Source organism: Hemiscyllium ocellatum, unplaced genomic scaffold, assembly GCF_020745735.1.
Source record: "Hemiscyllium ocellatum isolate sHemOce1 unplaced genomic scaffold, sHemOce1.pat.X.cur. scaffold_442_pat_ctg1, whole genome shotgun sequence".
Classification (NCBI taxonomy): Eukaryota; Metazoa; Chordata; class Chondrichthyes; order Orectolobiformes; family Hemiscylliidae; genus Hemiscyllium; species Hemiscyllium ocellatum.
In genome coordinates, this window is record NW_026869059.1 from 16,681 (window position 1) to 39,162 (window position 22,482).

Sequence of the window (22,482 nt, forward strand, 5' to 3'; positions counted from 1 at the left end):
TTAATTAAGGAATACGGTGAGAACATGGGTAAATGGTTCTGCGTCCACGAAATGATCAGCCATGATCTTATTGAATGGCAGAGCAAGCTCAAAGGGCAGGATGGCCTTCTCCTGTTCCTAGTTCTTATGTTATACATTCCTCCCTCACTCGTGACTTGGAGGTGCTGGTGTTGGATTAGCATGGACAAAATTAAAATTCACAGAACACCAGGTTATAGTCCAACAGGTTTATTTGGAGCACTAGCGCTGCTGCTGCTTCATCAGGTGGTTGTGTGTTTTTAAGTTTGTCCCTCACTCTTGTTTATGAACAGCAACAAAAGCCACGAAGCAGTACGCATGCTCCAGCCAACAATGGTACCCGGATGATTGATGTCAGCGGCGGACCAATGGAAGGACAGGGGCGGAGCTGGAGGACCTGGCTGGGCAGTTGGCCATCCGACCAATCAGAGTGAATGAGAGGCGGGACTTGGCTATACCACGTGATCATCCTCACGGACAGCGCGGCTGTGCGGGCGGAGAGCTGTCGGTAAGGAAAGAAATAACCAGCCGGAAGCGGGAGGGAAATGGTGCTGGTCTGGGCTGAGAGGTTTTACAAACATTTGGTGCACATCGGAAAATACAAATTTGAAACTTAGTCTCGTTTTTTGCAGTAAATGGGAAAATGACTCATCATGTGATTGAATCGAGTAAGTGCCGCCATCTTTATTTGGGGCAACGATTCACTGGACACGTGCAGCCGCCATCTTTGTAGGGGGCAAAGTTCAGAGGGGAGTATGTGCAGCTGTCCCTGATAGAGAGTCATAGGGCAGGATTTACACAGAGCACATTCATACCCAGAGAAATGGATATTTTTTCTCTGGGTTTGTTTCGTCATTCATTTAAATGATTTGGATGTGAATAGAGGTGGTACAGTTAGTAAGTTTGCAGGTGACACCAAAATTGGAGGTATTGTGGTCAGTGATAAAGGTTGTCTCAGAATACAATGGAATATTGATCAGATGGACCAAGGGGCTGGGGAGTGGCAGATAGGGTTTAATTTAGATAAATGTGAGGTGCTGCATTTTAGAAAAGCAAATCAGAGCAAGACTCACACACTGAATTGTCAGGTCTTAGAGAGTCTTGTTGAACAAAGAGACTTTGGAATGCAGGTTCACAGTTCCTTGAAAGTAGAGTCAATAGTAGAAAGGATAGTAAAGAAGGCATTTGGTATGCTTCCCTTTACTGGTCAGAGTGTTGAGTAAAGGAGCTGGACAGGACATTGGTTAGGCCACATTTGGAATATTGTGTGCAATTCTGGTCTCCCTCTTATCAGAAGGAGGCACTAAAACTTGAAAAGTTTGAGAATAGATTTTCAAGGATGCTGCCAGGGTTGGAGGATTTGAGTTGCAGGGAGAGGCATAATAGGCTGGGGCCATTTTCCCCGGAGTGTCATAGGCTGAGTTGTGATGTTGAAGAGGTTCATATAATCGTGAGGGGCAAGGATAGCGTAAGTAGACAAGGTGTTTAACCTGGGGTGGTGGAGCCCAGAACTAGAGGATATAGGTTTAGGGTGTGAGGGGAAAATTCAACAGGATCCTAAAGGGCAACAAAAATTGTAACATTTCAAAGGCATTTGAATAGGAAGGGTTCAGAGGGATGCCGGCAAAGTGCTGGCAAATGGGAATAGGTTAGGTTAGAATATCTGGTTGGCATAGACGGGTTGGATTGAAGAGTCTGTTTCAGTGCTAGACATCTCTGACTGTGGGATTACAAAAGTGAACACTGCTCTAATTCATCTCTGGGCTCCTTGATGTCCACTTGTTCATTATCTAGCTTCCTTTGTCTCTGACTCTATTTTTGCTCTTTTTAGTATTTTATGATTACGTTTACAGACCTTCCTGTAAATGAATTGTCCACTGCTGCCTGGTTCCTGACCATATTACAGAGGAGGGAGTACTGGATGTCTTAAATCGTAGCAAGGTGGATAAATCCATGGGACCTGTTAAGGTGTATCCCAGACATTTGTGGAAAGCCAAGAAAAGGATGACAGTTCCCCTCCCTGAGATATTTATATTGTTATTGGTGACAGGTGAGGTGCTGGAAGACACGTGCTATTATTTAAAAACGTGGTAAGGAAAGGCCAGGGAACAAAAGAACAGTGTGCCTGAAATCAGTGGCAGGCAAGTTGTTGGAAGGGATTCTGAGGGACAGGATTTACATGTATTTGTGTGTGGGAAATTCTCTCTCTTTAACTTGATTGAGTTTTTTTTAAGGTAGACTGTGGACGTTGTCTATATGGACACTGAATGATGTTCCAAAAAGCAGACTCGTTAGCAAGGTTAGATAACATGAAATGTTGGGAGAACTTGCCTTTTGGATACAAAACTGGCTTGAAGGTAGGAGGCAGAGGGTGGTGATGGAGGGTTGCTTTGTGGTCTGGAGGGCTGTGAGCACCAGTGTGCTGCAGGAATGGATATTGGATCCTTAAATAAATGCCTCGGATGTGAATATATGAGATATGGTCAGTAGGTTTACAGAAGACACCAAAATTGGAGGTGTAGTGGACAATGAAGAAGGTTAGTTTAGAATGCAACAGGATCTTGACCAGATGGGCCATTGGGGCGAGGAATGGCAGACTGGGTTCAATTTAGACAAATGTAAGCTGTTGGATTTTGGAAAGGCAAGTCAGGGCAGGACTTATACACTTAATGGTAAAGTCCTTGGGAATGTTGCTGAACAGAGAGACCATGGAGAGCAGGTTCATTGTTCCTTGAAAGTCGAGTCGAAGGTAGACAGACTAATGAAGGTGATGTTTGTTATGCTTATATTGATTGGTCAATGCATTGTGTACAGAAGCTGGGACGTCAAATTGTGGCTGGACAGGACCTTGATTAAGCCATTTCAGGAATTATGTTTTAGGTTCGAAATTCCCTGTTCTGGGAAGGGTGTTGTGAATCTTGAAAGAGTTCAGACAAGATTTACTAAGACTTTGCTGGGGTTGGAGGATTTGGGCTACAGGGTGAGGCTGAATAGGCCAGGTTTAATTTCCCTGGAGAGTCAAAGACTGAGAGGTGACCCTCAAAGATCAGCAAGGCAGCCATTGTGTGGAGCTGCAGGCGATAGGCGAGATATGGAGACAAGTATTTTGCATCATGTTTACTATGAAGAAGTACATGGGAGATATAGAATGTGGGGAAATAAATGGTGACATCTTGAAAAATGTCCATATTACAGAGGAGGAGGTGGTGCTGGATGAGTGGCTAAGGAGCTGGTGCGGGGGAAAAGGATTCACATTTTTGGATCATTGTGATCTCCTCTGGAGTAGAGTTGACCTGCATAAGAATGATGGATTGTACCTGAATTGGAAGGTGTCTAATATCCAGGCACAGAGATTTGTTAGTGATACTCAGGAGGTATTAAACCTGTGAGGGAGTGGGTGTAAACCCAAGAAGATAGTGAGAAAAGAGGTATGTCTGAGGCTGGTACCGTTCAGAAGTTAAATAGTCAAGGCAGGCAAGGGTCAGTATTAATATGATGGGCTGAATGAAGTCGGACTGAGCAGTTGCACTGCATTTACTTCAATGCAAGAGGCCTGACAGGGAAGGCGGATGAGCTCAGGGTATGGTTTTGAACATGGCACTGGGATATTATCGCAATTACAGAGGCATCACTCAGAGATGGATAGGACTGGCAGCTTAATGTTCCAGGGTATAGATGCTATAGGAAGAATAGAAAGCGGGACAGGAGAGGAGGGGGAGGGGCATTTTTGATTTGAGATAGCTTATGTTTTTGCTTAGGGAGGATATTCCTGGGAGTACGCCCAGTGAAGTTATTTAGGTGAAACTGGGAAATAAGAAAGGGATGGTCACCTTATTGGGGTATTCTGCATGGATCTCGTCTGGGTCCTCTGGTTTCCTCCCACAGTCCAAAGATGTGCAGGGTAGGTTGGATTATCCAGGCTGAATTGCCCACAGTGTTGAGGGACGTGCAGGTTGGGTGGATTATCCAGGCTGAATTGCCCATAATGTTCAGGGATGTGTAGGTTGGGTTGCCCTGGGAAATGCAATGTTACAGGGGGAGGTTAGGAGGCTCTCAGGGTCAGTATTAATATGATGGGCTGAATGACCTGCTTCCACACTGTTTGGAATTCTCTGATATTTATACTAGTTTTAAAATAGTTACAGAACATAATAGACCAGATCTAAACGTTCAGGTTCTGAATTGGACAAAGTCCAATTTTGATGGCACAAGGCAAGAACTTTCAACTGGCCCCTCCAGCCTCCTCTACCATTCACTAAGATCTTTTCATGGCCTCAGCTCCAATTTCCCACTCTCTCACCATAACCCTTAATTCCTTTCCTGTTCACAAATCTACATTTTGCCTTAAAGGCATTCAAGTTGATAACGTCAAATGCTTTATTCGGCAGGGAATTCCACAGATTCACAACCCTTTAGCTGAAGAAGCTCCTCCTGAACTCAGTCCTAAATCTGCTCCCCCTTATTTTGAGGTTATGCTCTAGTTTGACCCGGCCCCAGTGGAAATAGCCTCCCTGCTTCTATCTTTCTTACCCCCTTCATAATTTTATTTGTTTCCTATCCAAATTCTTCTTAATTACAATGTCTATAGAACCAGTTTTCTCAATCTCTCCACATACACCAACCCTCTCAACTCCCAACTCAAACTAGTGACCCTCCTCTGCACCCCCTCCAGCGCCTTACATCCTGGATAATGTAAGTGGACCAATCCTGTCTACAGTACTCCAGGTGTGGCCTCCCCAGCGCCCGGTACACCTGCAGCATAACCATCCCTCTAGCAATGAAGGACAATATTCCCTTCACTGCCATAATTACCTGCTGTAACTGCAAACCAACTTCCTGTGATTCATGCACAAGGACACCCAGCTCCCTCTGCACAGCAGCATGCTGCATGTTTATCATTTCATCATCCAGTTTGCTGTTAGTCCGACCAAAATGGATGACCTCCATCTGCTAGATCCTTACGCACTCACGTAACCTGTCTGTATCCCTGTACAGACTTACAGTGGCCTCTGCAGACATTGCTTTACTCATCTTTGTATCAAATGTGAACTCTGACGCCAACACTAATCCAAACACCCATTTATCCACGTTTTTTTGTTGGTGAACAGATGCAGTATCAATGAGAAAACATTACCCATAATGCTGTGCATCTTTACCTTGTACAGCAGCCCTTTGTGTGGCAACATATCGAATACCTTCTGGAAATCGAGGTACACCACATCCACCGAGTCTGCCTTGTCCAAAGCGCTCGTCGTATCCTCAAATAATTCCAGTCAATCCATTAAAAGTGACCTGCCTTTCATGAATCCATGCTGTGTCTGCGAAATGAGACAATTTCTACCCAGATTTCTCACCACTACTTCCTTGAGAGATTCAAGCATTTTCTCCACTACAGAAGTTAAGTTAACAGGTCCTTTTTGAAAAATAGTGGTACCAATTTGCAGCTTCCAGTCTGTCAAAACCATTCCAGAATCAAACAAATTTTAGTGAATTATCACAAGTTTATTTGTTATTCCCCCCCCCATCTCCTTTCGTCCCTGGGATGCATTCCATCACGGCAAGGAGACCCATCTAACTTGAGGCTGTTATCTTTCCCAACATTGCCTCTTTACTGGGAATGATTGCTTCTCTGTCCTCATCTGCCATTGCCTCCATAGGCCTGTGACAATGGGAGTATATAGACAGTATGTTCCTGTTAAGGCCAAGGCTGGGAGGTGTAGGGAATGCTGCCTGACGAAAGAAATTGTGGGCCTGGTCAAGAAAATGAAGGAGGCATATGGGAGGTACAGACAGCTGCGTTTGTGAGAATCCCTAGAGGAGTAGAAGGGCAGTAGGAGTATACTCGAGGTAAACCAGGAGGGCAAAAAGGGGACATGAGATAGCTTTAGGAAATGGGTTTAAGGAGAATCCAAAGTGATTGTACAAATACACGAAGGACAAACGAGTAACCAGGCAGAGAATAGGTATTCACAAACATCAAGGCTGTCTGGAACCGCAGGAGGTGAGAGAGGTTCTGTATGAGCGGAGAGGTTTTACAAACAAAATGTGCACATCGGAAAACATACATTTTTGTAGCGTCCCAGTCTCATGTTTTCAGTAAACAGGGAATTGCCTCATGTGGCTGCAGGCATGAGTGCGCGCCACCATCTTTATTCGGGGCAAGAATTCACTGGACACGTGCGGCGCCGCCAGCTTTGTAGGGGGCAAGGTGCAGCCAGGCGCATGTGCAGCCTTTCTCTGGTACAGAGTCATTGGGTAGAATTTACACAGAGCACATTCAAACTCAGAGAAATGGATGTTTATTTCTGGATTTGTTTCATCATTCATTTAAATGATTTGATATCGTAAATGAGTTTGCAGGTCATACAAAATTGGAGGTATTGTGGATAATGAAGAAGGCTACCTCAGATTACAATGAGATTTTGATGAGATGGGGTATAATTTAGATAAATGTGAGGTGCTGCATTTTGGAAAAGCAAAACAAGGCAGGACTTATACACTGAATGGCAAGGCCCTGGAGATGTTTGTGGAACAACGAGAACTTGGACTGCAGATTCATAGTCCTTGCAAGTCAAGTTGCAGGTAGATAGGATGATGGAGAATGTGTTCAGTATATTTTCCTTTCTTTGTTCGAGCGTCGAGTATAGGATGTGGGAGGTCATGTTGCTGTACAGGGCATTCGTTAGACCACTTTTGGAATATTGTGTGCAGTTCTGGCCTGCCTCCTATTAGAAGGGTGCTGTGAAACTTGAAAGGTTTCAAAAAAGATGTTAGGGTTTGAGATTGAGCTGCAGGTTGAGGTATAAAAGGCTGGGGCTGTTTTCCCTGGAGTGCCATAAACTGTGCGGTGATGTTATGGGGGTTTATACAATCATGAGGGGCATGAATGGAGTAAATGAACCAGGTGTTTTCCCCGGAGTTGTGGTGTCCAGAAGTAGAGGGCATTGCTTTAGAGTGGATGGATAAAATTTCAACGGGGCCTAAAGGACAACTCTTTCATGCAGTGGGTGGAATGAGCTGCCAGAGGAAATGGTGGAAGCTAGTACAGTAAAAACTTGTTAAAGACATCTAAATAGACACATGATATGATTAGGAAGCGTTAACAAGGATATGGGCCAAGTGCTGGCAAATGGGAATAGATTAGGTTCCGATACCTGGTTGGCATGGATGAGTTAGACCGAAGGGTCTGTGTCGATGCTATACATCTCTATGACTGTGGGATCATAACAGCTTATACTGTTCTGCTTCATCTCTGGGCTCCCTCATGACCAATTTGTCAATATCTAGCTTCCTCCGTCTCGAACAATAGGTGTATTTTACTATTACAGACATTTTTGTAAGTTAATTTTTCACTGTCGCCCAGCCCCTGACCATGTGATGCTTATTAATTTTTTTTGGAAAATCTTTGCCAGTCAAGATTTCTTTTTTTCCAATGAGCAAGTGTATTTTCCTTCCATTTCTGACTATAAATTCTGCATCATTTTCGTTCCCTGTAATCTGTGTTGTACTCCCTGAAACATCAACTGTGTTCCTCCTTCCACAGATACCAGTGATTAATGCCAAAGCCCTGTTGCCTGGGGAGAGGGTGATGTTTGACTTTCTTGTACAGCTGCAGTTTGTGTGGTGAAGGGGCTCCCACAATGTGGTTGGGTAAGAGACATTACAGATTTCTCATTACAGCAACAGTGATGATTTGAAGATCATGTCCAAATCAAGAACAGTTTGTAGTTTTATTATCCTGCTTATAATTTCACAAAAATATTATTGGGAACTTTAGACATAAGGGCAGAGAAGGATGATATTAGGTCAGCTGACCAAAAGCATTGCCAAATAAGCAGGTTTTGAGGAATGTCTTAAAGGAGGAAAGCAGACCTGTGAGGTTTTGGCTGTGAATTTCAGACCTTGTTGCTTTGGTAACTGTAAAAGCAGCCACACAGGTGAGGTAATGAATTAACAGATCATTGGGAGTCTCGAACAGAATCGGTTGTCGAGGTCTCAAAGGGTGTGAGATACAGCGAGCTGGGGATGGTCACACCCAGGAATTACATCAAGGGTGAGAATTTTAAATTGAGGGATGTGGGCCGGATGCTGGCAGGTGAGACTAGATTGGGTTGGGATATCTGGTCGGCATGGACAGGTTGGATTGAAGGGTCTGTTTCCATGCTGTACATCTCTGTGGCTCTAGGTTGTTGATCATGAATAGGAGCTTTTTGATGGATCAGCAAGTTTTGGTACGAGGGAGTACTTGGGCAGCAGAGATTTAGATTTTCTTGAGATTACAGGGAGGTTGAATGTAGGAAGTTGGCCAGGAGTGTGTTTGGATAATGAAGTCTGGAAATAACTCAAGGTGGATGAGAGTATATGAGCAGAGACAAGGGTAGAATCAGCTAGAATTAGTGATCTTGTAGTGGGACTGGGCTGTCACTCTAACCTCACCTCTGGGATTCGGCTGGTTGTCAAGTTGTGAATCAGGGCAGTAACACAATCGGGAGCTGAGTGGCCCTGGTGGAGCCTAAAATGTGTGTCACTCAGCTGGCTGTTGCTGAGCAGCTGCTACTTGGTAGCCCTGTTAATGACATCTTCCATCACTTTCCTGCTGATCGAGTGTGGATTGATAGATGGAAATTGCCTGGGTTGGATTGCCCTGTGTTTTTGTGTTGAACATCCCTGAGCAATGTTCCACATTGTCGGTAGGTGCCAGTGCTGGAGCGGTACGTGGTTTGGTGGGTGGCAAGTTCTGGAGCACAAGCCATCAGTATTATTGCCAGAATATTGACAGTGCCGATAGCCTTTGCACTACTTAACCACTTCTTGGTGTTATTCAAACTAAATAGAACTGGCTTAAAACTCACATCTGTGATGTTAGAAACCACTGGAGAAGGCTGAGATGGATCATCCCACTTTGCACTTTTGGCTGCAGATTGCTGCAAATGCTGTTATCTTATCTGGTGCTTGTATATGTGAGGCTCCTCCATCAGTAAAGGTGGGGATATCTGTGATGCTTCCTGCAGTGAGTTGTTTCATTGTCCATCGCTGCTCACAACTGGGTGTGGCAGAACTGCAGAGCTCTGATCTGATCCATTGGTTGTGGGATCACTTAGCTCTGCTGCTTGCTGCTGATGCTGTTTGAAATGCAGATGGTCCTGTTTGGTAGCTTCACCAGGTTGGCACTTCATTTTTAGGTATGCCTGGTGCTGCTCATGGCATGCCCTCCTTTCCTGTCCATTGTGATGGGTGAGAGCGGGATTTACAAACCCATGAGATTACAGATTGTGCTGGAGTACAGTTCTGCTGCTGTTGATGTCCCACAGTGCCTCAGAGATATCCAGTTTGAGATTCTACACCTCTTCAAAGTCTGTCTCATTTAGAACGGTGATCGTGTCACTCAACACAATGGAGGTTTTTCTCAACTTTAAGCCAAAACTTGTGACTCCAAAAGGAATGTGTGATGGTCGCTCTTACCGATATTGTCATGGACAGATGTATCTGCCGCTGGTCAATTCATAACAATGAGATCAAGTATGTTTTACACTCTTGTTGGTTCCCTCACCACCCACTGCAGACTCAGTTGAGCAGCTATATCCTTTAGGACCTGACCAGCTCAGTCAGTAATTCTGTTGCAGAGCTCGTCTCGATTGTGGACATTGAAATCCTGTACCCAGAGTACGTTTAACACCATTTTACTTCCTCAGTACTTCCTTCAAATGTTGTTCAACATGAAGGAGAAGTGATTCATCAGCCAAGGGAGGACGGTACGTGGTAATCAGCAGGAGCCATGAGACTTCCTGGTATCCGGAGTCAATGCTGAGTACTCCGAGGGCAAATCCTCCCTGTCTGTGCCACCACCTCTGCCTGGTCTGTCCTGCTGGTGGGACAGGACATATCCAGAGATTTCAGGAGAAAGTGAAGACTGCAGATGCTGGAGATCAGAGTCGAGAGTGTGGTGCTGGAAAAGCACAGCAGGTCAGGCTGATGAAGGGCTTAGGCTCGAAACGTCGATTCTCCTTCTCCTCGGATGCTGCCTGACCTGTTGTGCTTTTCCATCATCACAATCTCAATATCTAGGGATGGTGATGGTGGTGTCTGGTCATTGTCTGTAAGAGGGCTCCTGAAGAAGGGCTCATGCCTAAAACGTTGATTTTCCTGCTCCTCGGATGCTGCCTGACCTGCTGCGCTTTTCCAGCAACACATTTTCAGCATTGTCTGTAAGGGTTGATTTCATGAGTATGAGTATGTCAGGCTGTTCCTTGATTGGTCTGTGGGACAGCTCTGCACATTTTGGCACCAAACTCCAGATGTTAGTCTGGAGGACATTGCACCATCGAGAGGGCTGATTCTGTGGTTGTATTTTCTGGTGCCCTGTTAGATACCGAGTGGACCATCCAGTTTCATTCCTTTCTTGAGACTTTGCAGTGATGAATACAGTGAGTAGCTGGCTGGGCCACTGTCGGGTTGGCAGGATTTTTTTTGCCATTGACAATGGTTTCATGGAGATCAGGAGATTCCTAATTCCAGTTATTTTTTCTTGAATTCAGATTCCACCATCTGCCAAGTTGGGATTCGAACCAGGACTTCAGTCATTTGTTTTAATATTTTGGATAAAAGTTAAATATATTAGGTTTGTTCACTCTCTTTAAATATCACTTACCCAGGTTTTGTTTCTTTGTGAAACACTGTCCATCCTCCTGTCTCCTCCATCCTTCCCTCCAACAAGAAGAGTTTGGAGCACATGGAGTTTCTCTGTCACTAAGACTGAGATAATCCAATCTGCTGCTTCCCTCCCTCTCACTAGCCCACAGAGTCAAACTGCCTCACATGGTGTTCCTGGTTTTTGTCCTAAACTTACATCTTCTTCCAGTCTCTTGTCAAGCCTTATCAGAACTCATCTTGACCCTTTACCCTAATTTCACTAAACTATAGACTTTCCAACTCTCTTTCCTCCTCCTTCTCATCAGTCCCCCTCACTGATTCACCAATATTGTTCCTTGTTCTGTCTTTTCTGGTTTTATCCTTCTCTCCCAAAATCCTGCTCCATCTCCACTCTCTCCCTTTCCTTTCTGAATTCCTTGCATTTGGTGTCCTTGGCCCCTCCTGTATCTCACGTACATACTGCCAGGAGGTGCCATTGTGCAAAAGCACCATGTTGGGTTTCACATGTACACTGACGATGCCCAGCTCTCTCTCCCTCCCCATCATCCCTCTCCATTACTCCACTGTTACTCAGTTATCAAACTGCTTACCACATTCCCACTACTCGATTAGGTGCAGTTTCCTCCAATGAAACATTGTAATGGTTAAACCCATTGTCTGACAAATTCCTTTCCCTTACTGCTGAGCCCCTCCCTCTCACTGGGAACGATGCAGCAGAACTACACTCTTCACAATATTACAGTTGTATCTGATGTGAAGCTGACCTTCTGATCAGACATCTACACAATCCCAAACACCAGGAATTCCAATCTCTTAAATGTTGCTTGTCTCCTCCTCACTCCAGATCCATTGCTACTGAAACCCCTTACCGTGTTCCCTTAAACTTGATGAATCCGAAACAGAACCCTTGATTCTGTGACTGACTCAGAATCTGGTTTCAAACTCCCCCCTCTGTATTTATCCTCAGACACATCAGTATTTCTTCTGTCAAACCCCTTAAGAATCTGGTGGTGCGGTCTGATTGTAGCTTGTGGAAACGGCAGAGGATGATGTGTTGTATCTGGGTGGAAGTTAAGGACTTGGCGGGGGAAGAGGGGTGGTCTATCCTTGTTGCAGTTGGAGATGTGGGTTTCAAAGGCAGAGGTGCAGGAAGTGGAGGAGATATAGTGGATGGTATTGGCCACATGGGAGGGGAAATTGCAGTCCTTGAAATACGGGCCATTTGGTATGTTCTGGCCTCACTGGAACACTGCAGTAAGCATGAGACAGAGACGTTGGCCAGGGAACAGGCTCGTGTGTTATACTGACAGGCAGCTGGAAGCTCGGGTCTGTTTTTGCAGCAAAACGTAGATCATCAGTCGCCATTTCCGCCACCTCCACTGAGATGCTGCCAGACACAGGTTCCTGTCCCCTCCATTAACAGCTATGCACCCTCCCAGCCAGTTCGTAATCCACTCCTTTGTCTTTCCAAATGTTCCTGTCTCTCTTTGGGTTCTGTCCCTGCCTATTATTTACTCTTTAACCCCTATCTCCTGCACTACAAAGATCTGCAGGTTAGTTGAATTGGCCAAGCTAAATTTCCCATAATGCTCAGGGATGTGTAGGTGAGGTGCATTAGTCAGGAGGAATATACAGTAATAGGGTAGGGGAATGGGTCTGGGTGGGATACCATTCGGAGGGACGCTGTGGACTTTTGGGCCGAATGGCCTGTTTCCACACTGTCAGGATTCTAATGTTCCCAGCTCCCATCGGTTCTGAGGAAGGGCCACTGGACAGATTTCTGTTCCCAGATGCTGCCAGACCTGCTGAGCTTTCCCAGCACCTCCTGCTTGTTGTTCCTGATTGACACCATCCATCCACCTTCCGGGTTTGATTCAGGCAGGGGGAGGATCCCACCACTGACCTCACAATGGGGTCCAGCTGATTGATGGCAGCTTCGGACCAATAGGAAAAGGGGGTGGGACTGGTGGACGAAGTGGAACCAGCTGGTCATCCAAACAATGGGAGTGAATGAGGGGCGTGGCCAGTGGGATGACACGTCACCAGTAACTCCGCCTGTGCAGTGTCACGTGACTCGGCCGTTGGTGAATGTGGGAGAGGCAAACAGGGAAGGGGAGAGTGGCCTCAGAGACAGAGGTAATGAGTCACTTCAGACTGGGAAGTTTTAATTACACTCTGTACGGGTCGTTAGTCTGAATTAGAAACTCTTAATCCCGCGTTTGCAGCAGATGGGAAAATGGCTGCGGCCCTCAGGCGGTGATAGGTCCTGGGATATGGCCGCCATCTTTATTGGGGCAAGATACAGTGAGGGGCATGGACATGTCCTCTTCCTAGGGGAGGGGGGGCATGTGATTTTAGGAGAGGCATTTACACATCAAGCACAAACCAAGAGAAAGGTATGTCTTTATATTCTGTTTTGTTTTGTCAATTTATTTCATAGGATATTAAATCAGAATAATTGAGGTTGGGATCTCAAAAGCAAGTTTTTACAGTCAATGGAGTCATCAGGATCTGAATATCATTGGCATTTAACTGTGGAAGGAGAAAGGTTTGTCAGTTCTGTTTGTGGGAAAATATCTCCAATATTTTTGTTAAGCAGAAAGATGTACAAATTCGTGGTTGGATCACCCTTTGGGTGTGTGCTCTGTTCTGGGCCCTGCAGCTGAGGAAGGAGATATTGCCCTGAGAGGGAGCACAGATTTATCCAAATTACACCTCGTCTCTTTGTAAGAACTCTCAGATTTAGACCCAATCACCCACTTCATGATGTTAACCTGTAAACTTGATATTTTCAATTACCTGCAAACTTCCCATTAAAACTCCTTTTAGACTCAAATTCCAGTACCTTTTCAGGTGGGATGTTCCAGCTTCTGACAACTGTCTGTTCATTCAGAAACTGCTGAGGTCCATGTTGACTCTGGGGTTACAAAGGGCTGAACTGAAAGATGAGATGCTGTCCCTGAGCTCCCATTGAGATAAACTGGAACAGTACAGGAGGCTGAGGGCAGTGTAGGTGTGAGCAGACAATGACAGGGCTGCACTGTGAGGGCTGCTTGGCTCAATGAGAGTGTTCTGGAGTTGGGTGTAAACAGAGTGAGGGGAGACGGGGAGAAGGTGAAGCTGAAACTCCGTTTTAGTTCAGGCCGTTCAGAAATTCACATGGTCCCATTGGGAACAGCCAGTTTTTAAGTGATACCTGCGGGGTATTTGTTAACAGTTTTTAATGTATTTTTCCTGAGGGCAGTTGAGAGTTAACCACATTGCTGTGGGTCTGGAGTCACATGTAGGCCAGACCAGGTGAGGATGACCGTTTCCTTCCCGACAGGACATGAGTGAACCAGTTGGGTTTTCTAACAATTGACAATAGTTTCATGGTCATCATTCGCCTTTTCATTCTCGATTGTATTGGATTCCGATGCTGCCATCAGCCATGTTGGGATTCTAACCCTAATCATCGGAACACTGTACATTTCAATCATCTGGCAGGAATACCATTAAGCCATTGCCTTCCTTTTTTAGCAATATTTAAAAGCAAGTTCCATCATTCTACGTGTACAATGTGAGATAAAATACTGCGGTGTCCATGTGTCGGCCTCTCCAAAAGGTCAATCAACAGAAATTTGTTTGGGGGTGAAATATTTCACTTTTTTTGTGGGGGTGGGCTTAGTAAACAAAAACGAATCCAAATAAAAATCTTATGCCACGGACATGTAATTTCTGAAGCCGGAGGGGGATTACAGAGACAGGGAGGGTGGTGAAGCCGGAGGGGGATTACAGAGACAGGGAGGGTGGTGAAGCCGGAGGGGGATTACAGAGACAGGGAGGGTTGTGGGGCCGGAGGGGGATTGTTGTCCAAACATCACTGTGGTGTACATGGACTGCAGCATTTCAGGGAGGCGGTTAACCACCACTTTCTCCAAGACAAGTAAAGGTGGCCAATAAATACTGGTCTGGGCAGCAAAGGCACCCTCCAGTGAATAAAACCAAGCAGTGACCTCTCTGAGCTGACTTGCTGTGAAGTTAAAAACCTCTCTGGAAATGGGGTGGGCAGAGAAGAGAAACAGTGACATTTCACAGCTGCCCTCAGAGAGACCTCACCCTTGGAAGTACTCAGAGCCGGGGATCAGCTCAGTGAGTTTCAGTCTCTTCAAACATCAATCTTAGTCAGTTTTATTTTATTAAATCTACAATCATGAGTCAGGTGAGGATTTCTTTTTAATGTCTTACGGTCTCTTGATTAAATGTTTAAGATATAAAACGTAAGCAATAAGTTATTCTCGGGCAGTATTTTTCGAGCAGTAAGACTGTGCCTTTGTCTTGGTCTGTAGGTTGTTAAGGCGGAGAGATGGCCTGTTGTAGAGTGGCCTACTGTTCCTGTCGGGTGCGGAAGATTAGGGAGAGTTTCAATGAACCTGATGATTTGTCTGCAAGAAGTGTGATTGCAAATCCTATTGGATCACATGGATTGGTGGAGGAGTGATTAAAGGCAGTGAGGAATTGACAGGAGCCGGGGAGTGTGATAGGCGGCAGTCTCAGGATACTGCAGATACAGTCAGGTAGGTGGGTTACCTCCAGAAAAGCTAGGAGGGGTAGGTAGGTACTGCAGGAGTCTCCTGTGGCTATCCCCATCTCAGACAAGTGTACTGTTTTGGAAAATGTAGGTGGTAATAGACTTTCAGGGGAAAGTAGCACTGACAGCCAAGTTACTGGTACTGAGACTGGCTTCTAACATAATGTGAGGTATATCCAGTTCCACACGATCGATGGTGATAGGGGACTCTCTCGTCAGGGGCACAGTCTGCCGTTTCTGCAGCTGACAGTGAGACATCAGAATGGGGTGGTGCTGCCCTGGTGCCAGTGTCAAGGATGTCTCTCAGAGGGAGCAGAACATTCTCAAAGGGGAAAATAACCAGTGGGAGGACATTGTACATTGGTACCAATGGCATAGGAAGGGGAAAGCATGGGGTCCTGAGGAGCAGGGAGATTTGCTAGTGCCACTCGGGAGGCATTAAACCAGTGAGGGAGTCGGGGTAATCCTAAAGAGATAGTGAGAAAAGAGGTGAGTCTGAGGCTGGTACTGTTCACCAGATCAGACTGTCAAGGCAGGCAAGAGCAAGCTACAGAATGAGGTGGGACGGACCAGTTGCACTGCATTTATTTCAGTGCAAGAGACCTGACAGGTCAGGCAGGTGGGCTCAGGGTATGGTTTTGAACATGGCACTGGGATATTACAGCAATTACAGAGGCAGCACTCAGGGATGGATAGGACTAGCAGCTTAATGTTCCAGGGTATAGATGCTATAGCAAGGGGACAACAGAGCAGGGGGAGAGGTGTTTTTGATTAGGGATAACATTATGGCTGGGCTTCGGGAGGATATTCCTGGGAGTACATCCAGGCAAGTTATTTGGGTGGTACTGAGAAATAAGAAAGGGATGACCATCTTACTGGGATTGTATTATAGACTCTCTCCCAATAGTCAGCGGGGAATTGAGACACAATTTTACCGGCAGACCTCAGTTATCTGTAAAAATATAGTTGCAATGATAAGGGGTTTTAACTTTACCAACATGGCCTCGGAGTGCTGTAGTGTTAAGGGCTTGGATGGAAATGTATTTGTTCAGTGTGTACGAGAACATTTCTGATTGAGTTTGTAGGATGTACCTACTAGAGAAGGAACAAAACCTGACCTGTTTCCTTTATTCATTCACAGGATGAGGCTGTCACTGGCTCGGCCAGCATTTATTGCTGCGTTTACCCAGAGGGCAGTTAAGAATCAACCACGTTGCTATAGGTCTGGAGTCCCATGCAGACCAGACCAGGTAAGGATGGCATTTTCCTTCCCTAAAGGTCATGAGTGAACCACATGGGTTTTTTCAACAATTGACAATGGATTCCTTGTCGTCACTAGATTATTTTTTCCAGATATTTATTGAATTCACTTTCCAAAATCTGCCGTGATGGGATTCAAACCCAGGTCCCCAGAACGTTATCTGGGTCTCTGGATTAACTGTCTAGTGATAATTTCACTCCATCATCACTGCCTCTTAGGAAATGAGGCAGGGTGAGTGACTGAGTTATCAGTGGGGCAGCACATCAGCACCAAAGATCCCACAGTATTGTGGCTCAGTGGTTAGCGCTGCTTCCTCAGCAACAGAGACCTGGGTTTGATACCAGCCTCAGGCAACTGTCTGTGTTGGAGTTGGCACATTCTCCCCAGTGTTTGTGAGGGTTTCCTTCGGATATTCAAATTTACTCCTACAGTCCAAAGATGTGTAGGTTAGTTGGATGAACCATGTTAAATTTCCCATAGTGTCCAGATGCAGTATATGAGGTTTTGGGATGTGCAGGCAAATCTCTGCCTGATGTGAAAAGATCGTTTTGAGGTCCTGGACAGAGCTCAGTGACGTGTGGCTGAACGTTTTACATTTCCCGTGGCGGTAAGGGAAGGTCAAAGGTGTGGAGCATGTGTTGGTGGGAGGGTGTGGACCTAACAAGGGAGGTGCAGAGGGAATGGTCTCTGTGGAACGCAGATAGCGGTGGGGAGGGAAATATGTCTATGGTGGGGTCTGACTTTAGGTAGCAGAAATAAGAGGTTCATGCGCTGTATCTGGAGATTAGTGGGGTGGAAGATGAAGACCCCAGGGCTGTATTCTTTATTGTGGCTGGAGGGGTGGGGTAAAGGTGGAGGTGCGGGAAGTGGAGGGTATGTGTTGGAGGGCATTGTTGATCAAGTCGGAGGAAAGTTACGGTCCTTGAAGTAGGCCTTTCTGGGATGTCCTGGAATAGAATCCAAAGAGATTAAACAAATATATCACAGACAAAAGATTAACTGGACCAGAGAATAGGACCGCTTAAAGGTCAACAAGGCTGTCTATGGAATCACAGAGGGTGTGAAATATATGCAAATATTTCACGTCATTTTTACTGGAGAAGTATATGGAAGCTCGAGAGTTTGGAGAAATAAACAGTGATAACTTGAAAAGTGTCCATGTTACAGAGGAGGTGGGACTGGATGTCTTAAATCACATCAAGGTGGATAAAGCCCTGGAACCTGATCAGGTGTATCCTGGAACTTTCTGGAAATCTAGGGAAGTGATTGTTGGGCCTCTCCTGTGATATTTGTATCGTTGATAGTGACAGGTGAGGTGCCATTATTTTAAAAAAGGTGGTAAGGAGGGGCCATGGAACAAGAGAACAGTGAGCCTGAAGTCAGGCAGGCAAGTTGTTCGAATGGACAGGATATCCATCTATTTGGAAAGGTAAGGAATGATCAGGGAGAGTCACTGTGGCTTTGTACATGCACAATTGTGTTTCACTAACTTGAGTGAGTGTTTTGAAGTGACAAAGAAAATTGATTAAGCCAGGCGGTGAATGTTGTTTATATGGACATTCAACAAGGTTCCACAAAGCAGACTGGGTAGCAGGGTTAGATCACATGGAATGCAGGGAGAGCAAGCCATTACAAAACTACCTTGAATGTAGGAGACAGAGGATGATGATTGAGGGTTGCTTTGCAGACTGGAGGCCTGTGAGCAGCAGTGTGCTGCAGGGATGGATATTGGGCCCTTAAATAAATGACTTGGATGTGAATATATGAGATATGGTCAGTAGGTTTACAGAAGACACCAAAATTGGAGGTGTAGTGGACAGTGAAGAAGGTTAGTTCAGAATACAACAGGATCTTGATCAGATGGGCCATTGGAGCAAGGAATTGCAGACTGAGTTCAAATTAGATAAATGTGAGCTGTTATATTTTGGAAAGGCAAATCAGGGCAGGACTTATGCACTTAATGGTAAAGTCCTGGGGTGCGTTGCTGAACAATGGGACCTTGGAGTGCAGGTTCATAGTTCCCTGAAAGTAGAGTCACAGGTAGGCAGGGGAGTGAATGCAGCATTTGGTACGCTCCCCTTTATTGGTCAATGCATTGAATGCAGCTGTTGTGATGTCATATTGTGGCTGGACAGGGCACTGATGAAGGCCCTTCTGGAATTCTGTTTTCAGTTCCAATCTCCCTGTTCTTGGAATAATATTTAGAAACTTGAAAGGGTTCAGAAAACATTTGCAAGGACTTTCCTGGGGTTGGACGATTTGAGCTATTGGGAAAGGCTGAATAGGCTGGGACTATTTTCCCTGGAGATTTGGAGGCTGAGAGGTGATCTTATAAAGTCATGAAGGGCATGGATAGGTGAGCAGTCAGGGACTTTTTCCCAAGTTCGGTGGCTCCAGAACGAGAGGGTACAGGCTTAAGGTGAGAGGGAAAAGATTTAAAGGGGATTTAAGGGGCATCGTGTTCATGTTGAGGGCATTGCAAGTATGGAATGAGCTGCCAGAGGAAGGGGTGGAGGCTAGTACAATTGCAGCATTTAAAAGGTGTCTGACTGGGTACTTGAAGAGGGAGGTTTTAGAGGGATAAGGGTGAACCGCTGGCAAATGGGACTCCATTAACGCTCTCCGTTAATGGTCAATGCATTGAATACAGAAGCTGGGACGTCATATTGTGGCTGGACAGGACGTTGATTAAGCCACTTCTGGAATTCTGTTTTCAGTTTGAATTTCCCTGTTCTGGGAAGGATGTTGTGAAATTTGAAAAGGTTTGGACAAGATTTACAAAAACGTTACCAGGATTGGAGGATTTGGGCTACAGGGAGGGGCTGAATAGGCTGGGGCTATTTTCTCTGGAGAGTCAAAGACTGAGAGGTGACTTCATTGAGATTTATAAAATCACAAGGGGCGTGGATAAGGTAAGCAGCTGGCATCCTTTTTCCTCAGGTTAGGTGGGTACAAAACTAGAGCACATGGGTTTAAGTTGAGAGGGCAAAGATTTAAAAGGGATCGAACTGGCAACATTTTCAAGCTGAGTGTGGTGTGTGTATGGGAGGGGCTACCAGATGAAGTAGTGGAGGCTGAAAAATCACAACATTTAAAAGGCTTCCAATTGGGTACATGAATAGGAAGGGGTTTGATGGATACAGGCCAATAGATGGTAAATGGGAATTCGTTAGTTTAGGATTCCTTGTTGGCACAGACGAATTGGACCGGAGGTCTGTTTCTTTGATCTTAATAAATTAAGATGCATTCCTCTCTTTTGTTTCGAGCTAGCTGAAGCACAGATAATTATCCTTGGAGCTGAGAAGGTGAAGCAGTGATTTTGACCTGGCGCAGATTTGGTTCCAAGGTCTTGAATTTGCAAAGAGAGAGAGGAATTGTTAACCCTGTCACAATTTTTAGTAACTACGTTCAAGTAATTGGCAAATAATACAAGGTGAAAATGTGAACACTATTTTACTCAGTAAGTTCTGAGCATCTGGAACAGTCTGAACGACACAGATTCAGCAGGTATTTTGAAACAGACTTGGAATTTTACTTTTTAAGGAAAGATTTGGGGGTAGTTGGGACAGATTTGCACCATCTACAGAGGGAGAGAGGACAGCTCCAATGGGCTGAATAGCCCCCAGCCCCAGTGCTCTGTGATACTGCCCCATTCACTGTGAATGATGAAGCTCATCCCAGGGCAGAGAGAGGGAGGAGCCAACCACTCACCTCTCAATCGGCGCCGGCTTGATTAACGGCAGCTCCAGACCAATGAGAGGAGAGTCTGTGTGGTCCTGCAGCCAATGGGAGTGAATGAGGGGTGTGGCCAGCAAGACGACACCTGTCCATGAGCTGTGCAGGTGCAGTGTCACTGGGTGGGGGTGGGAGAGACAGCAGGGACTGGGACAGAGGCTGCTGGACCTGAATTACAAACTCCCAGTAAATTAAAACCAAAAGAACTGCGGATGCTGTAAATCAGAAACAACAACCAGGAGGTTCTGGAGAAGCTCAGCAGGTCTGGCAGCATCTGTGACGAGAAATCAGAGTTAACGTTTCAGATCCGGTGTCCCTTCCACAGAACAGATGTTACTGAGGAAAAAAAAAGTCCGTTTATGTGCAGAAGATAGTGTGGGGGATGGGGGCAAGATAAAAGGAGTAAAGGTGGGGATAGAGTGAGAAGAGCGGTTGGATAAAGGAGTGGATAACGATCTGACTGGGGGAGGCTGATTAGCTGTTAATGGAGACTATTAGTGGCTAACCATAGGTAGTGTGTAATGACAGGCTGTGACATGAGGTGGCTACGACATGAGGTTGTTAACCTGTGGTTAGCCACTAACTGTCTCCATTGTAAGCTGTTGCCCACCTATATCACTGCACGATTGGAGCTGCTGAGGACACAAACCTTTGGAATATCCTCCCTCACCCCCTCTGTCCGCCTTAAAGATGTATCTAAAAATCGTTCTCTTTAATCAACGTTTCCATCATACGTGAAGCATTTTAGGAGATTTGTCAATGTGAAAGGCTCCATACAATGCAGGTAGTTGCTGTTATTGTCTGACATCAGGAGAAACAGGGATGAGCCCTCTCTCTCTCTCATACCTGATGAACAGCAGCAAAAGCAGGAAGCACTGAGCATGCTCCAGCCCACAATGGGCCTCGGATTATTGATGTCAGCGCAGGACCAATAAGAGTGGGGGGAACGAGGCTGGAGGACCAGGATGTGCCAGTTGGTCCTTCAACCAATCGGAGTGAATGAGGGGTGGGACAATACTCAACCACGTGATAAGCTTCACTGGCAGCACAGTGTTGTTGTGGCCAAGGCATTGGAAATGTGTGAAGGTGCAGGGCAGGGGAAAGGAAAGACATAGACCAGGAAGAGAAGGAAATTTTCATGGTATGGCATGAGAGGTTTTACAGAACTTAGTGCACATTGTGAATCACAAATTTGAAAATCCCAAATTCTGCCCCATTTTCCCTCCCTATAATGCATTTTGCACTCCCTGAAATAGCAACTGTGTTTCTCCCTCCACAGATCCCAGTGATCAATGCCAAAGCCCCATTGCCTGTGTAGAGGGTGATGTTTGATTTCCCTGTCCAGCTGCAGTTCATGTGGTGAAGGTGCTCCTACAATGTGGTGGGGTAAGTCCTGTTATAGATTATTCACTCAGCAATATTGAAGAGTTGACAATGTATGTGCAAATCAGCAACAGTTTGTTTTTTTTAATCATGTTTATAATTTCACAGAAATACTATTGAAAAATTCTGGCATAAGGCCACAGATTGAGATACTAGGTCAAGTGATCAAAAGCATTGCCAAATGAGCAGGTTTTCGAGAACACCTTAAAAGAGGAAAGCAGGTCTGAGAGGGTTCAGGTGGGAATTCCAGACAGTGTTGCCTTGGCAACAGTAGAAACAGCCAGACAGGTGAAGCAATGAATAAACACATCGTTGGGAGTCTGACAGAAAATGAGTTGTTGAGGTCTCACAGGTTGTGTGGTGCAGGGAGACAGGGATGTTCACAGCCAGGAATTACATCGAGTGAGAATTTTAAGTTGCTTGTAAACGGGAGCCTTTTGTTGGATCAACAACTTATAGAACAAGCGAGCACTTGGGCAATAGAGTTTTAGATATTCTTGATATTATATGTAATTTGAATGTGGGAGGCTGGCCAGGAGTGTGTTTGGATAATGGAGTCTGGAGATAACACAGGGATGGAGCAAGTATTTCAGTAAATGAGCCGAGACTAGGGTGGGGTTGGGTGATCTCACGAATGGAGAAATAGAATGGAGAGTCAGGAACCTCCTCATCATCATCATCATCATCACTCCCCCTCACCCATTCACAGATATTGTTCCTTGTTCTGTCTGTCTTTTCTGGTTATGTCCTGCTCACACATTCTGCTACCAACTAATATTTTACTTCAAGGTTGTTGGAAAATCCTTCTCCATCTCCACTCTCCCTTTCCTTTCTGAAGTCCTTGAATTCGGTGTCCCTCAAGGAT

At 45.5% G+C, this 22,482-nt stretch overlaps 1 long non-coding RNA gene across 1 annotated transcript; it reads left to right on the plus strand.

Moving 5' to 3' along the window:
- Nucleotides 1-482: 482 nt before the first annotated feature.
- On the plus strand, nt 483-21,609 carry LOC132813704 (uncharacterized). Its single transcript, XR_009644138.1, has 3 exons — nt 483-526; nt 16,380-16,488; nt 21,514-21,609. It is a non-coding gene; the product is annotated as an uncharacterized LOC132813704 (long non-coding RNA).
- The last annotated feature ends 873 nt before the right edge of the window (nt 21,610-22,482 follow it).